Genomic DNA, 16,853 nt, shown 5'->3' on the forward strand with positions numbered 1-16,853 from the left:
AGGTAGACATAACATGCTAGGATGAATAAGTAAGGTCTAGACCAATGCATGACAAGGGTAGCAAAGGTGTGTGCAAGAGGTGGCTAAGTGCAATGCATGACCAATGCATGAAAAATGCACATGTGGGGTAAGGTGTGTTAAATACACAACCAATGAACCAAACATGTTCCTAATGAGGAAACATGAGAAACCCCAAAGTTTGGTACTCATCGGAGTTCAAACAAGCGAGAAAATGTCTAAGAGGCATTTTATCAAACACCTAACATGCACACTATGAACAATAATGTGAAACAATGCATGAACATCAAGAAATCCACCCTTAATACATGTTCTTTTTGCCACAAGGGGCCAACATCCAATGTAAATCAACAAAAGAAACCAAACCCATGAAGAAATTTGACAAAAATTAAGTTTTTCCAACCCCTATGATAAAAAATTCAACCAAAAGCACAAAACTCTCCAAAACATAATCTAATGATCAAAATTAATGAAAAGAGTTTATAAATACCTTAGAAATGTTAATGGAGTGAAAAATCATTCAAATTGGTTGGGTTTTGATGTAAAAATATTGAAAGAGGGGTTTTAGAGGGGATGGGAGAGGTTTAAAACAAGTTTCCCACAAAAAGCCCTTTAAAAAGCTGTTTCTGGGCGTTTCGCGACTAGGCGAGTCGCGAGGTTCAGTCGCAAAAATTTTCGCGAGTTGCGAGTGAGTCGCGAGCAAGCCACGAGTCGCGAGTTTCAGTCGCAAAAATTTTCGCGAGTCGCGAGTGAGTCGCGAGCAAGCCGCGAGTGAGTCGCCAAAAGCTTCTGGATGAGCTCGCGACTGGGGTTTCGCGACTGGCGAGTCGCCAGCTGAGCCGCGAAAAACTCTGACACCTGTTTTTCAATACAGATCATGTTTAAACAATGAAAAACAAAGTAAACACTAAACATGAACACAAAGAGTGATAAAAATCACTTCCAAAAACATATAAAATGATCAAAAATCTTTTTGGATTGAACCATATATGATTGAGCACACACACATCACATTTAGACAAGTACAATCTAACAAATGAATAAGACATTCATTGAACATTAGGCATGTGTGTTGTGTGTGTGTATCAAATGTGGAATAGTCCTTAGTCTAGAGTGAAGCTTCAATGATCAATTCAATTAAGTCATACACAACTAGTGCTAAGTCAAGTGGTCTATCTCAATTATAGAAATGAACATATATGACCTCCCACAAGAAAATGATTACATATGATGAAGCTTTTCATTTGGCTTCTTTACAATTCATAACATTTGATCATTTTGAATCAAAACATCTCATTTTGAGATCGATGCCTGAAATTTGTGATATTTCAATTTGATGAACAAGCCTTTGGCTTTTTGGGCATCATACAATTTCATTTAAGTCGCTTTCCCTTTTTCCTAGTCGAATACTAGTATGTGCGATGGCTTTTGCAGCTCATTATCTCTTTTCATTTTGAGATTTACATTTATTGAGCTCTTTAAGCAATAAAAATAAAAGAGTGGGAAGAGATATAAGCACAAGTCTACGTATGTATCAAAACTAACATGACTATTGACTAATCATTCATGACAAGCTTGAAGATCGATTTACAACAATCACACAAAGATGTCAAGATTTTTCCCACAAAGATATAAGTGCAAAAATAACAAGCTAAGCTCGAAAATGCACAAAGCCATTTGTACAAAGGTACAAGGCCAAACTCACATGTGATATGTGCTCATACAAATACGATCAAACTTTTTGAATTTTTCACTTTTTATGTGGTTTTGGATTTTTACTCACACAAAACGAAAACATAAAAGTAAGATAAAAAATGAAACAATGCATACAAATAAATGCAAGATGCACAAAATGCATGAAGTTATGACATTTAATGCACAAAGGGTCCTACAAAAATCGAAAGAATTAGATCAAGGACCAAAAGAGCAAAGGCTCAACCATAGGAACCCTTCCTCATCCAAACGGAACGATTGTTTGGAATGAGTGTCTCAAGAGAAGTGAGACGAGGGTTGGAAGAATGAGAACCAGAGATGCACATAGACAAGGAGGTAAGAGCATTAACCACTTTCTTTAACAACTTACCATTTTCCATCCAATCCGGTTTAGCTTTCAAAGCACAACTTCCAAAAAGCTCAAGTTTCTCTTTTCTTTTGATTCTCTTAAAAGCTGGAAACTTAGAGCAATGAGGTCTTAGATGACCAAAGGCACCACAATGGTGACAAACAATGTATTTAGGTTCATTAGGCTTTTTGAGAAGGGATCTAACAACAAAGGTTTGTTCTCTTTTTAACTTGGGGCATTGGGGTCTTATGTGACCGATCACACTGCAATGGTGGCAAGTAGGAACAAACTTAGATCCACTCAAAACCTTAGGTTGAGACCTAAACGAAGTCTTTGACTTAACAGCCTTGCTCTCCACCTTTTGATTTCTTTTATGTGGAGGAATGTACACCGATTTTGTCCTTTAAGGTAGAACACACACTAAGCACAAAATCGGGTACCACAACATGATTGCAACAAATATTTTCATCCTTTTTAACAATAGGTTCAGTAATCAAACACTTGACATGCATCTTAAGAGATTCATTTTCACATTTAAGATTATTAACAAGTTTGTTAGACAAAACAAGTTTAGCATCCAAGTCCATATTCAAACATTCAAACTCTTTCAGCTTTTCAAGAGAAATTTCAGCAAGTTTTTTATATTTCTCAAGCAATTTGTTGGATTCATTGAGCTTAGCAATCAAATCATCATTTTCACAAAATAACTTGCTCAAATTCTTTTGAAACTTCTTAGCATTTTTCTTCAAGAGTTTGTCATCAACACCCATAGATTCAAATAACATGTCATCACACTTATGAGGATTAACACTCATAGAGGCATTTTCACAAACACGTGACATGTTACATTCATCACCAACCAAATCATACAAAGAGGCATACAAAGCACAATCCATGGCAAATAAACACAAGGGGTCAAGGATCACACTTAGGTATTTAAACCACAACAAGTGTACCCGCTCTGATACCAATTGAAAGTTCAAAAACGTGTATAAACACCTTTGAACGTTTAGACCCCCAAATTACAACTTAACCAATTCAAGCAATATGTCAAACAACTAGTGTGCGGAAACTTAACATATGCTATAATATGAAATTGGTTAAAAACTATCTAAGCCAAAACAAAACATAATCCACAGCAGAAAATAAAAAGGCAAAGATAGAGAGGAAGGAGGATGCAAACACAAAGACAACACGCGATGTGTTATCGAAGAGGAAACCGAAGCCCTCGGCGTAAAACTTCTCCGCCGCCCTCCAAGCGGTAAACAATCCACTAGAAAATACAGTTGGGATACATGGACAGCAATAGACCCTCCAAGCCTAATCTACCCAGTGCACCTAAGCCCTCCAAGCTTTTTGCTCCAACGAGGTTGCGCCGAACCTTTTTCTTTTCTAGCTTCCCGGATTCCGCTACTAGACCGTAGCATCAACCAATGAAGATTGGTTCCTTCCTAACTGCTTTCCAGAAATCCAAACAGCTGTCTCACAGTGATGATGATGGTGAGAATCAGGTTTGGTATAATGCCTCTCAAGGATTTGACAATAGAGAGGAAGAGAGTTGAGGAATTTGAAGAGACTCTAATGTATAGATTGTGGATGAATCAATCTTATTTTTCTTTAGGGTTTCTCTCTCAAAATTCTCTCTGGAAGCTCTCTCACAATGGTGGGTAAAAGGGGTATTTATACTGGAGTGGGAGAGGAATGTGAAACGTCAGGTTTTACAAAAACAGGGGTGGCTCGCGGCTTGACCTCGCGGCTTAACCAAGTCGCGAGATCCAGTCGCGAGATAACCGTATGGCCAGTTGTCCTGTTTTGTCCTGTAGTGCTCCAGCTAGCATGACTGTTCATCTTCCAGCATGCTTGGCTAGTGTGCTGCGTCTGGCGGCTTGCAGCCGTGAGTCACCCGCGAGTCCCAGCCGCGAGTCTCTGTTTTCTTGCACACTCTTGAGCAATCTTCACTCTCTATCACTCACTACCCTTACATCAAACCCACCTAAATACAGGGTTACTAAATGCTGAATTACAAGCAAATTTGGCACGGAATAAAGCCAATTAGATGGTTGAATAAATTCAACCTTACACAGTCAGATAAAGAGATTACTAAAATATCCAATAATTATCCATTGCTATCTCACACCAAAATTCCTCCTATCCATAATATTTTTCTTTGTATATATATATATGTAAGGACACGATTCGTAACGAACCGTAACAGTGTTGGGTTCGCACGTAAAAAGGCCCAAACAATATCATTTGTAGAGCGTGGGTTTGAAAGGCTAGGCCTCAGTCACCAGACGGCGGGTTTCTCGTGGTGTTTATACCTAATTAAGTCGTTTTCGCCTTAGGAGTCTTTCTCCTGGAGGCGGGCTGGGAGACTCTGGTTTTTGGCTATTTTTTCCCAGCCCGCCATCTAGATTCCTTCCTTTTCCTTTTATACTCGCATGCGTTCCTTATCCTTCGTCCACGTGTATGATCGACTTTTCCTAGACTGATACTTGTCCCATCAGCCCATACCCAGAGTGGTTGGGGGTGGTTGTAAAAGCTGAAGAGTATGGCTCTGTCAAGTCCAGAGTATTGAATGGCAGTAAGGGCAGCTTTCCCTGGTCGTTATACTTTCCAGCGTGTCCTTCTCTATTGACCTAGATATTTTAGGTTTTCTTTCAAGCTGGTCCTATACCGTTTTTGCCATTCTTTCCGGTGAGACCTCGGACATGCCGAGGACTGAATCATTCTCGGCCGTATCCCAAGACTATTTTGTACTTTGTATTATCGAGCCTGGGCCATAACCCTCCTCGGCTTGGGCCTTTGGACCCCCACGAATAAATGGACCTGGCCCACAAATTATTGGGCCCCACAATATATATATATATATATGTAGGGTCACGTTCCAGAATGAACCGAAATTGTAGTTGGGTCAGGACGTGAATGGGCCCATACAATATCATTTGTAGAGAGTGGGATCGAAAGGCTAAGTCATGTTCACCCGGCGGTGGTTTTGTTAAGCTTTTCATACATGGTTCAGGTGTATTCACCTTTGGAGCCCCTCCCTCTCCTTGTGGGACTGCCCCCCCCCCCCCCCTTGTTTAGGTTACATATTTTTCTTTTATACTAGCATGCATTCAATTTCCCTCGTCCACGTGTAGGGTCGACCTTTCCAAGACTGATACTTGTCTCATCTGTCCCAGACCTAAGTCGTTGGGAGTGGCTGATAAAGCCAAAGAACACAGCTCTGTTAGGTGCAAAGGTCAGTCTGGGAAAAACAGTTAGGTCAGCCTTTCCTAGATATTTCAGATTTTCTTTTAAGATTGTCCTTATGCCACTTTTGCCCCTTTTCCTGATGGAGCTTTGGACCAAACCGAGGGCTGCACCATCCTCGGCTGCCTCTTTGGGCCCATGTGTGTTTTACACTAATGAGCTTGGACTAACATCTTCTTCGGATTGGGCCTTGAAGCTTCCCATGAACAAATGGGCCTAGCCCACATATTGTTGGGCCCCCACAATAGCCCCTCAAAACCCTGCTGTCCGACCTCTTGGTTGGAAAGGGGGGTTTTGGTAACTCCGAGTCTTCATTACTGCTCATTTAATTCGACCCTTCCCTGGCGTTGGCAATTCTCCAAATACCCAGGAAACGCTCCGACCTACGAGATATCATCCTTGATTTAGCCTTGATACGTTCTGTCCGTTTGGTTACCCGAAGTAGGTCTTTAATGTTTTCCTTTCACGAGACCTCTCAAATTCAATGGCTGCTGATGACGTGGGGGAGCGGAACAGGCGTATTCTCGCTGGCAGATTTCCTTGAAGCTCTGAACACATTTAATGCTATCCTTTTCGTCCCTTATATAAAGAGTGTGGACATGAGTTGTTTCTTTCATAAGTGAATCCCTTAATCCCCCAGAAAACTGAAGTCCTCAGATTCCTCCCAGAATTTATACTTACCCTCTGATTATACCTCGACTCGTAATACGTTCACCAGAGTCATAGGTGATGAAGAAACCTTCTCCCTCCCAAAAACGCCTCGTTCTGACCAAGCTCGAGATGGCTCGGTCGGGGCAAGGATGGCAGAGACTCAAGATTTATCCCGCTTACCTTTCAGCCAAAATCCGAAGCAGGGACTCGTCACGTCGCGCCTTCGACGTGATTGAGCCGAGGACACACAGCATCATCACCACCCGCTCTCTCATGAGCATATCTAATGTGGCACCGGTGTGCTAGGAGTCAGGACTGGGGCAGGGACTAAATGCCCCTGCTTCGTTCTCTCTTCGTTCACTGGCGCCACCCTTTACTTTTCTTTCTTCTTCTTTCCCCCATCAGATCCATCCTGGTGCTTTTCCTTCTCCCTCTTTTGCTCCTTTTACTTTCTTTTCATTGCTTCCCTCTTCTTCTCCTCCTTCTCTTGCTCATGTCCTCCATCTTCCTCATTCATCTCCTCCATCTTCTACTCATGTCCTCCATCTTCTTCTTCCTTTGCACTCTTCGGTGACAAGAGCTTGCTGAAGTGCTTCCATGTGTTCCAATTCTTCTTCCTTCTCCTTTATCTTTTTCTGAAAAGGTTCTTCTCCTGATACGAGCAATACTGAGGCAGAGATTGGAAAAGCTTTGAAGGCGAGTTTAAAAAGGCAGCTGACTATTTACTTATCTGTATTGCAGATGCTAGTGTTGCTTTGGCAGTTCATTTTTTGTATAGGCTTGTTCAAGCCCTTCTTTGTACGTTGTAACAATTTTCCATATTAATAAAAGTTGCTATTCATTTATTTCGTACGTTATGTTTTTATGCTTTTACCAGTTTACCAACGCTGCTCAGCACCGTAATATAGTATTTGAATCAATAATAACTAAGGCTAAAATGTTTGCTAATAAAAAAGGTGTCACCATGACTTTAATAAAATTATTTAACATAACAAAGCCGACCAGTGAGGGACGAATCTCACCTTAAAATTAGCCAAGATGAGGTCTAAGTGCTCGATACAGCGTAGGAAATAACTATCCGAGGACATTTCACTCGCCAAATGGACAGTTTCCTTAGGTTAATGAAAGTTGGGCCGTTTCGCCATCTTTTAATCACATTGGCTTTAACCTTTTACAGTATTTGAGCCGAGAAACTTCTCCATCCGAGTAGTTGGTTCCCAAGAGTCCTGAGTCCGAGGACTTCGCACAGCCTGGGTTTTGTTTAGGGCTTATACTTTTTCTTTTCGGTGCTGGGTTTCCCCATAGGCTTGAGTCCGAGGACCATGCAAGTTCTAGGTTCTGTCCAAGACTTATAAGATATCTTTTTTGTACTTGGTTTCCCCCTAGGCTTGAGTCCGAGGACCATGCAAGTCCTAGGTTCTGTCCAAGACTCCCTTTCATCAGGCATTTCCCAAGGCGCCGAGCAGGGGTTGTCCTCAGCAACGGCTATTGCTCGGCGTGGGCCACAGTACCTGGGCCTTCTCACGAAGCGAGCCCGGGTCGCGAATCCACTTAGCCCATGAGTTAAGAGATATTTCTGCAACCTCTGGCCACACGGTACTCTCTGAGGTCACAATGACCGAGGTGCGCCTTTACGAGGCTTCTTTAATCTTGGGGTTGCAGTTGACGTTGGAAGTTGAGCCAGAACCCTTTTGTCTGTAGCGTTCCTTGGGACGTCGTGTGAGTTGACTGCCATCACCTTGTCTTTTCAAATAAATGGGAGTGAGAGGAAGTTGCTTTATATACGCATAAATCCTTCAGTTTTCTCCCACATCATAGCTTCCATATCCGGAGCTCTCCTCCCTTAGCATAACATGTTTCGGGCACGGGTTGGGAAGAAAGAAATTTCTCCGCCGCAGATGCACCGTGCCTTCATGAGACTCAGAATAGTACGGTATGGGCACAAGAAGCTTAGGTTCAGGAGAATACTTCATTTCGACCGAGGGGGAAGGGAATTTCTCTCTTTTAGTCAAAATCAGAAGCAGGTTCTGTCCATGCCAGAATTTTGGTGTGGCAGAAGAAAGATTTTCTGCCATTAGCGCCTCTGCTTTGCGGCAGGCGTATATTTAGTGAAAGCCCCTCAACTTCCAACTCCCTGCGCCTTTCCTTCAGCGGTGTCAGGCTCAAGTTGGATCTCTTTTGCTGTTTGAGTTGTGGGCAAGTGAAAGCATTGAGGAAGAACAAGATCTTGGAGCTGTAGCCAACCTCTCCTCTGATCTACTTCCTCGGCTTTACTTTATTCTCTTGTATCTTCCTTTCTTTTTGGTTATGTAGTGAGCTTTGGCACAAACTGATTCTAGCTTTTCATTGTATGCTGTACTATTTCTTTGCTTTAGTAAAAGATGGAGATTTCTTTACTTGTTTTGAATGCTGTTCCTTTGATAACACTACTTTGTGAGTGGGTGTGCTCTATGTGTGTGTTCCTCCTCGGCGGTATTTAAAGCAAGGACTCTTGAAACACAATCTAACTAATTCTAATCTACCTACACTATCAGGCATAATAATAACTCATAATAAGTTAAACTTAGGAAACTAACCGAGATGACGGTTGAATGTTCTGTAATAAGCGCGGGAGTATTGTCTGAGGACGACAAATTCTAAATAATTCATCCGAGGGAGCGACCGAGCATTGCATGACTCCGGTTATGCTTTTAGAAACACGTTACTCCATTCCATATTGGTCCCTTTAGCGTTGAGGATCCGAGGACAAACTAGAAAATCCATGTAACACGGTTTTTCCTTATAAGTAGTTGGTTTCCCCAGAGGCTTGGGTCCGAGGACCATACAAGGCCTTGGTTCTGTCCAAAACTTGTATTCTCTTTTGAAGTAGTTGGTTTCCCCAGAGGCTTAGGTCCGTGGACCATACAAGGCCTTGGTTCTGTCTAAAACTTGTATTCTTCTTTTTAAGTAATTGGTTTCCCCAGAGGCTTGGGTCCGAGGACCATACAAGGCCTTGGTTCTGTCCAAAACTTGTATTCTCTTTTGAAGTAGTTGGTTTCCCTAGAGGCTTGGGTCCGAGGACCATACAAGGCCTTGGTTTTGTCCAAAACTTGTGTTCTTCTTTTTAAGTAGTTGGTTTCCCCAGAGGCTTGGGTCCGTGGACCATACAAGGCCTTGGTTCTGTCCAAAACTTGTATTCTTCTTTTTAAGTAGTTGGTTTCCCCAGGGGCTTGGGTCCGTGGAACATACAAGGCCTTGGTTCTGTCCAAAACTTGTATTCTTCTTTTTAAGTAGTTGGTTTCCCTAGAGGCTTGGGTCCGAGGACCATACAAGGCCTTGGTTCTGTCCAAAACTTGTATTCTTCTTTTTAAGTAGTTGGTTTCCCCAGAGGCTTGGGTCTGAGGACCATACAAGGCCTTGGTTCTGTCCAAAACTTGTATTCTTCTTTTTAAGTAGTTGGTTTCCCCAGAGGCTTGGGTCTGTGGACCATACAAGGCCTTGGTTCTGTCCAAAACTTGTATTCTTCTTTTTAAGTAGTTGGTTTCCCTAGAGGCTTGGGTCCGAGGACCATACAAGGCCATGGTTCTGTCCAAAACTTGTATTCTTCTTTTTAAGTAGTTGGTTTCCCAAGAGGCTTGGGTCCGAGGACCATACAAGGCCTTGGTTCTGTCCAGAACTTGTATTCTTCTTTTTAAGTAGTTGGTTTCCCCAGAGGCTTGGGTAAGTAGTTGGTTTCCCCAGAGGCTTGGGTCCGAGGACCATACAAGGCCTTGGTTCTGTCCAAAACTTGTATTCTTCTTTTTAAGTAGTTGGTTTCCCCAGAGGCTTGGGTCTGTGGACCATACAAGGCCTTGGTTCTGTCCAAAACTTGTATTCTTCTTTTTAAGTAGTTGGTTTCCCTAGAGGCTTGGGTCCGAGGACCATACAAGGCCTTGGTTCTGTCCAAAACTTGTATTCTTCTTTTTAAGTAGTTGGTTTCCCAAGAGGCTTGGGTCCGAGGACCATACAAGGCCTTGGTTCTGTCCAGAACTTGTATTCTTCTTTTTAAGTAGTTGGTTTCCCCAGAGGCTTGGGTAAGTAGTTGGTTTCCCCAGAGGCTTGGGTCCGAGGACCATACAAGGCCTTGGTTCTGTCCAAAACTTGTATTCTTCTTTTTAAGTAGTTGGTTTCCCCAGAGGCTTGGGTCTGTGGACCATACAAGGCCTTGGTTCTGTCCAAAACTTGTATTCTTCTTTTTAAGTAGTTGGTTTCCCTAGAGGCTTGGGTCCGAGGACCATACAAGGCCTTGGTTCTGTCCAAAACTTGTATTCTTCTTTTTAAGTAGTTGGTTTCCCAAGAGGCTTGGGTCCGAGGACCATACAAGGCCTTGGTTCTGTCCAGAACTTGTATTCTTCTTTTTAAGTAGTTGGTTTCCCCAGAGGCTTGGGTCCGTGGACCATACAAGGCCTTGGTTCTGTCCAAAACTTGTATTCTTCTTTTTAAGTAATTGGTTTCCCCAGAGGCTTGGGTCCGAGGACCATACAAGGCCTTGGTTCTGTCCAAAACTTGTATTCTTCTTTTTAAGTAGTTGGTTTCCCCAGAGGCTTGGGTCCGAGGACCATACAAGGCCTTGGTTCTGTCCAAAACTTGTATTCTCTTTTGAAGTAGTTGGTTTCCCCAGAGGCTTGGATCCGAGGACCATACAAGGCCTTGGTTCTGTCCAAAACTTGTATTCTTCTTTTTAAGTAGTTGGTTTCCCCAGAGGTTTGGGTCCGTGGACCATACAAGGCCTTGGTTCTGTCCAAAACTTGTATTCTTCTTTTTAAGTAGTTGGTTTCCCCAGAGGCTTGGGTCCGAGGACCATACAAGGCCTTGGTTCTGTCCAAAACTTGTATTCTTCTTTTTAAGTAGTTGGTTTCCCCAGAGGCTTGGGTCCGAGGACCATACAAGGCCTTGGTTCTGTCCAAAACTTGTATTCTCTTTTGAAGTAGTTGGTTTCCCCAGAGGCTTGGGTCCGAGGACCATACAAGGCCTTGGTTCTGTCCAAAACTTGTATTCTTCTTTTTAAGTAGTTGGTTTCCCAAGGGGCTTGGGTCCGAGGACCATACAAGGCCTTGGTTCTGTCCAAAACTTGTATTCTTCTTTTTAAGTAATTGGTTTCCCCAGAGGCTTGGGTCCGAGGACCATACAAGGCCTTGGTTCTGTCCAAAACTTGTATTCTTCTTTATTTGCTTATCTTCCAAAGGTTTAGATCCTCGAATAAGGTGGGGGAAGCTGGCCTGATGTTTGAAGCCCCTAGACTTGCCCATGTCATTGACCCCGCGGAACGTAGCCCCTAGTGGGAGCTTATGTTGGAATAGCAACAATGTGTTGCCGGTAATAAAGGCACCCTCGTAGCCTCTTGTTCGACAGAAGCTCAACTTCGCCACCGCTCGAGCTAACGCGCAAGCCTCCCCACAGACGGCACCAATTGTAGGGTCACGTTCCAGAACGAACCGAAATTGTAGTTGGGTCAGGACGTGAATGGGCCCATACAATATCATTTGTAGAGAGTGGGATCGAAAGGCTAAGTCATGTTCACCCGGCGGTGGTTTTGTTAAGCTTTTCATACATGGTTCAGGTGTATTCACCTTTGGAGCCCCTCCCTCTCCTTGTGGGACTGCCCCCCCCCCCCCCCCCCCCTTGTTTAGGTTACATATTTTTCTTTTATACTAGTATGCGTTCAATTTCCCTCGTCCACGTGTAGGGTCGACCTTTCCAAGACTGATACTTGTCTCATCTGTCCCAGACCTAAGTCGTTGGGAGTGGCTGATAAAGCCAAAGAACACGGCTCTGTTAGGTGCAAAGGTCAGTCTGGGAAAAACAGTTAGGTCAGCCTTTCCTAGATATTTCAGATTTTCTTTTAAGATTGTCCTTATGCCACTTTTGCCCCTTTTCCTGATGGAGCTTTGGACCAAACTGAGGGCTGCACCATCCTCGGCTGCCTCTTTGGGCCCATGTGTGTTTTACACTAATGAGCTTGGACTAACATCTTCTTCGGATTGGGCCTTGAAGCTTCCCATGAACAAATGGGCCTAGCCCACATATTGTGGTGCCCCCACAATATATATATATATATATGTATATATATATATATATACATATATAGTTTCCTTCTGCCACAACTAAAGCCCCAAAGATAAGACTATAACTCCTATTACTATGTAGGCACGTGGGCCATCTTCTATTTCAAGTGTTCCTTTGTTTTCCTTTGTTTGTTTCTCTTTCTTTTTTTTTTTTTCTTTTAATTACTGGTCAGACCTCATTGACTTTTCTATTCACTTCTACCAAGATCAATAAACAAATAATAATAATAAGCAGAAGAAAGAAAGAAGTTGAGCTTTGCTTTGTTAATGTTTTCTCGTTGATTTGTTTTTGTTACACACGTGACTCTATGTCAAATCTCCAAGCATGCATAGACTATTGGGCTTCTGATTTTCCCCCAGTACCACTTCGGTTCTGCAATATACCCTAAGAAGTCCACATCAAGTACTATTTATCAAAGAAAACTGTGGAGAAACCTGACCATTAAGCCCAAAAGTTTATAGCCTCTATCTTCGCATAACTCAATAAAACTCAAAAAAAAAAAAAAAAAAATTAATTCTCATCACCTAGAGAAAATCTGCAGGCACATTGTTCAGTTTACCCAAAAATAAAACTAAACTTCGTTTGTATTATTCAAACTCTTGAATATTTAAATAGTTTCACTATTGACCACAATACTCACATAAAAGAAATACTCTAATTCTAAATAAAACTTAGATTTGACAAGAAGGAAATTCTTAAGCTCTAACCTCAATTGTGCCGTCAAACATTCTCTACTTGAGTAATTTGAGTAGTCTCCTCTCTCCAAAATATCTCCCCATGTAAGTTGACATGATAAGTTTATATATATTGCTAGGGTTTCAACTTTATTTTCTAAAAACTCCCTTATAATTATAAATTATAAAAATTGACCCCACAAAAGATTTACTTAATTACCCTTCCTTTTATTTATTTATTTTTTTTTTCCGGGTATTACACATATAAACAACTCTTGCATCTTATAACACCCTTATGCAGCATATTATAGTATGAAGAACAATCATGGTCATTGTCAATGATAAATATTTTCTACCTGATCTTCTTCTATGACAGTTATCGTTACATTCGAAGGATTATTGGGTTATACATTCAAACTTAAATACCATTGGCTCCATCAGAGTATCCAAAACTTATTGCTTGATTGGCAAAACTATTCTACATTAATATTAAAAGTTTAAAACACCATCAAATTGCATTATAGTGCAATAAGTTACATTAGGACAAGATTTTTAATTATTATTTTTGAGGTCTAAACCACGTAAAGTTGCAAACAAAACTTTATAATGGTATGACATAGGACATGCCAACACCGCAAACAAAATTGCATGTCGACTCGGCTTGATAGCTAGTCATCAGATTACATGTCGTGTCGTCTAGTGAATCTGAGATGGATGCAGCTGTGTCTCCTCATAAAGCAATTTGTTCCTTCTAATTGCTACCCAAATTGACCACGACGATATCATTGCCCAGGATTTAAAATCCTCGTGCATCAATTTTAAGAGCATTAGTTTGGTGAAACTAAAGAAGTCCTCGTCTGTTGGATACTGCTTCTGTTACCTTCTCTGACATAATTTCAGGTATTCATAGGATAAGGGTTTTATTAGTAAAGGGAGATAGTAACTATTTTGCAAGCTAATATCTAGAACACACCAAACCAAATGGTGCGTTTCACACAAACCAGTTTGTTCACCTTCGGAAACCCAAATTAGTTTGGTTTTGATGTGGGGATAATTGTACATGAGTTTAGTCTCAAAGTGGTAAAGAATTGCTCAAGACAGTGTAATTTGCGATTAGCTCGTAACTGTCTCCAGATTGTAGCACCTATGAAAGGTCATGTGAGTAGCACGTAATTGAAGTTCAAATGTCTGTTATGTCAATGTGTTTCATGAGTAGCTCATGGTTTGGCTAACTTGCGAGTGACTCATGAAATATGCTGACAGCTATAATTTTGTTTGAATCTCCCCCTCCTTTACCCACACCATATATATCCTTATTACCCACGAAATTGTAAGAAGAGTTTCTGAGAGAAAACCCTAGAAATACCCTTTGAAAGTTAGTGATTGTCATCCAACAATCCACTACACATTTCTCTTTGTTATCTCTACTCTCTTCTCTCTCTTCACATACCCATGAGATGAGATCTATCCAAATGCAACCCATACACCATTTGAGCGTTGTGAGTGTTTTGGACCTTAGAAATCATCGAAGCTTAACCACATATTCAACCAATAAGGCATGGTGGTGTAATTGGGCTTGATTGCAAGATCCAAAAAGCTAGTGAAGACAAGATTCAATGAAGTCCATCGGTAGCAGGAGCTCAAAGGGTTAAAGCACTTTGGGTACCTTAGACTTGGAGATGCAATTCTAACATTGTCGCTCAAATGAGTTCTACTAGCACCCATTCATCTTGTGCCATGATTTCAAATGTCCTTGTTGTTCCAATAAGGCTTGTGTTGTCTATTCAACATCAATTCCCCTCACTTAGAAAGAACTCGACTTTGAGTTCCCACTATACGGCTCATCACGAGGATGATACTCAACCAAGTCAACCACATTAAAGGTGGAAGAAATATCAACTACATGAGATTTTCACTTCATACAGCTCCTTTACAGCCATAAATAAATCTAGAAATAATTATTTCTATAATCTAATCTTTTATTTTATTATATATTTTTTATATGAATAATTTTATAGTAATAAAAAATTATTGTTAAGGATAAATAATTAAAATAAATATATAAATAAGATTATTTCTATTTTATTTTTATTTTTGTTTTTATTTTCTACCAAATATAATTGACTTTTACTTATATATTATATTATTTTTACTTATTATTCTCCAAATTATGGAATTAATGAATGAAAAAACTGAATAAGCATTGTTGTTGATTTTATTACTAGGTGCTGTTTAGACCCCAATTTTAACAACGCTAATTAATTTTAGACTAAACATGATTAAAGTAGAATTTAGTAATTTACGTAATTAGCTAATTAATTAACCAAACTGCCAAACAAATTCATGGATGTACATAATTGAAGAATGCAATAATGTAATGGGCAATAGGGAAAAGAGGATGCAGATGAAAGATAATACCTGATGTGTTATAAAAGAGGAAAGCCAAAGAACTCAACGTAAAAACCTCTCTTCAACCCTCCAAGCCGAAAAGGATCTACTAGTAAATAAGTTGGTGTGCAAGGATATCAAGAAGACCCTCCAAGGCTAATCTACCCAATGCACTTGAGTCCTCCAAGCTTTAGCTACCAATGAACTTCATAGAGTTATGTCTTCACTAGCTTTCTGGATCCTACAAAACCGCCTGATTGCACCACAACACCTTATCGGCTAAATATGTGGTTAAGTTTCAATGCTTCCTAAGGTTCAAAACACTCTCAACACTTAAAATGTGTGTGGGTTGTGTTTGGATGAAATCTCCTCTCATGGTATGACAATGAGAGAGGGAGGAAAGCTGGAGAAACAAAGGTGTTTGGCTCTCACAATGAAAGGCTCAATTCTGACACTCTCAAAGGATTTCTTTAAGGTTTTCTTTCTGATTCCACACCTTACAATTTTGTGTGAAATGAGGATTGTATATAATGTGGAAATAAAGAAGGCAAGCTGTAACCAAAATTGTAGTTGGCAATGCAACTCGTGGGTTGGCCTTCTTGCAAGTTACTCATGATTTAGCACAAATGTAACTTACTTTTGAAATTCCTCACATCCTAGCATGTCAACTCGTGGGTGCTGTAGTCTCAACCTACTTACAAGTCAATCTCCTCACATCCACTGAATGCTATTCTTCAACAACTTTAGACTAAAGTCATACATTAAATCCCATAGAAATACAATGAAATAATTGAATGAAATACAAGTAAAAATAATTACAACTTAACAAATTAATCTTATCCTTTTGAAGGTATACTAACACCAAATCCCCAACATTGAAGATCTTCACATGCCTTTTATTATTTGCAGCTTCCTTGTACTTGGCATTCGAAACTTCAAGTTTTTGCCTCACCTCTTCTTGCATAGCCTAAATGTGATCAGTTATATTCTCTGCATCTTGACTCACTCGTGGAAGCTCAGGTAAAAGTGCTAAGTCCAAAGCATGTTTTGGGGGCATGCAGTAGAAGATTGAGATATGGCAAGGTCCATTTGCCAATGCTTCCACTAACTATTCTATTGTAGGCAAACTCTTCTTGAGAAAAGGAAAGGTTGCACTGCTTAGGCTTCATCCTTGAAATACACTAGGTCAGATTGGCCAAAGTTAAGGTAACAATTTCATTTCGCCATCTTTCTGAGAATGACTAGTGCTGCTGTAATTCAAAGAAGTATCAAAGCATTTCCATAAGGTCCTCCAGAAGTGAACGAGGAACTTAGTGTCTCGGTAAGAGATGATGGGCATTGGTATTCCATGTAGACACACTACTTCTTTAAAAAACATATTGGCTACTTGGGGAGCATATGTTGTTTTCCTGCATTCTATGAAGTGGGATATCTTTGAGTATCTATCAAGTACAACAAAAACAAAATCCATTCCTTGCTAGGTTTAAGGGAGACCTAATATGAAATCCATCGACAAATCCTCCTATGGTGCTTGAGAAACTGGTAGTGACATGTATAGGCTAGTGTCCTAAGATTGACCTTTAGTAGTATAGCAGATTAGACACTTCTTCACATGATTGCCAACATCCCATTTGATTTAAGGCTAGTAATGCCCCTCTTTCACAAGTGTTATCTTCTTGTCTACCCATATGTCTACCCAAGCCTCCACATGCAGCTCCCTA

General features: G+C 40.7%; 1 protein-coding gene across 7 annotated transcripts in view; it reads left to right on the forward strand.

The window, feature by feature from the left end:
* The window catches only part of LOC126705794 (ankyrin repeat-containing protein ITN1-like), a 73,633-nt gene that overhangs the window by 38,286 nt on the left and 18,494 nt on the right, over positions 1-16,853 (forward strand). The window lies entirely within an intron of this gene.

Source organism: Quercus robur, chromosome 11, assembly GCF_932294415.1.
Source record: "Quercus robur chromosome 11, dhQueRobu3.1, whole genome shotgun sequence".
In the NCBI taxonomy this organism is placed as follows: Eukaryota; Viridiplantae; Streptophyta; class Magnoliopsida; order Fagales; family Fagaceae; genus Quercus; species Quercus robur.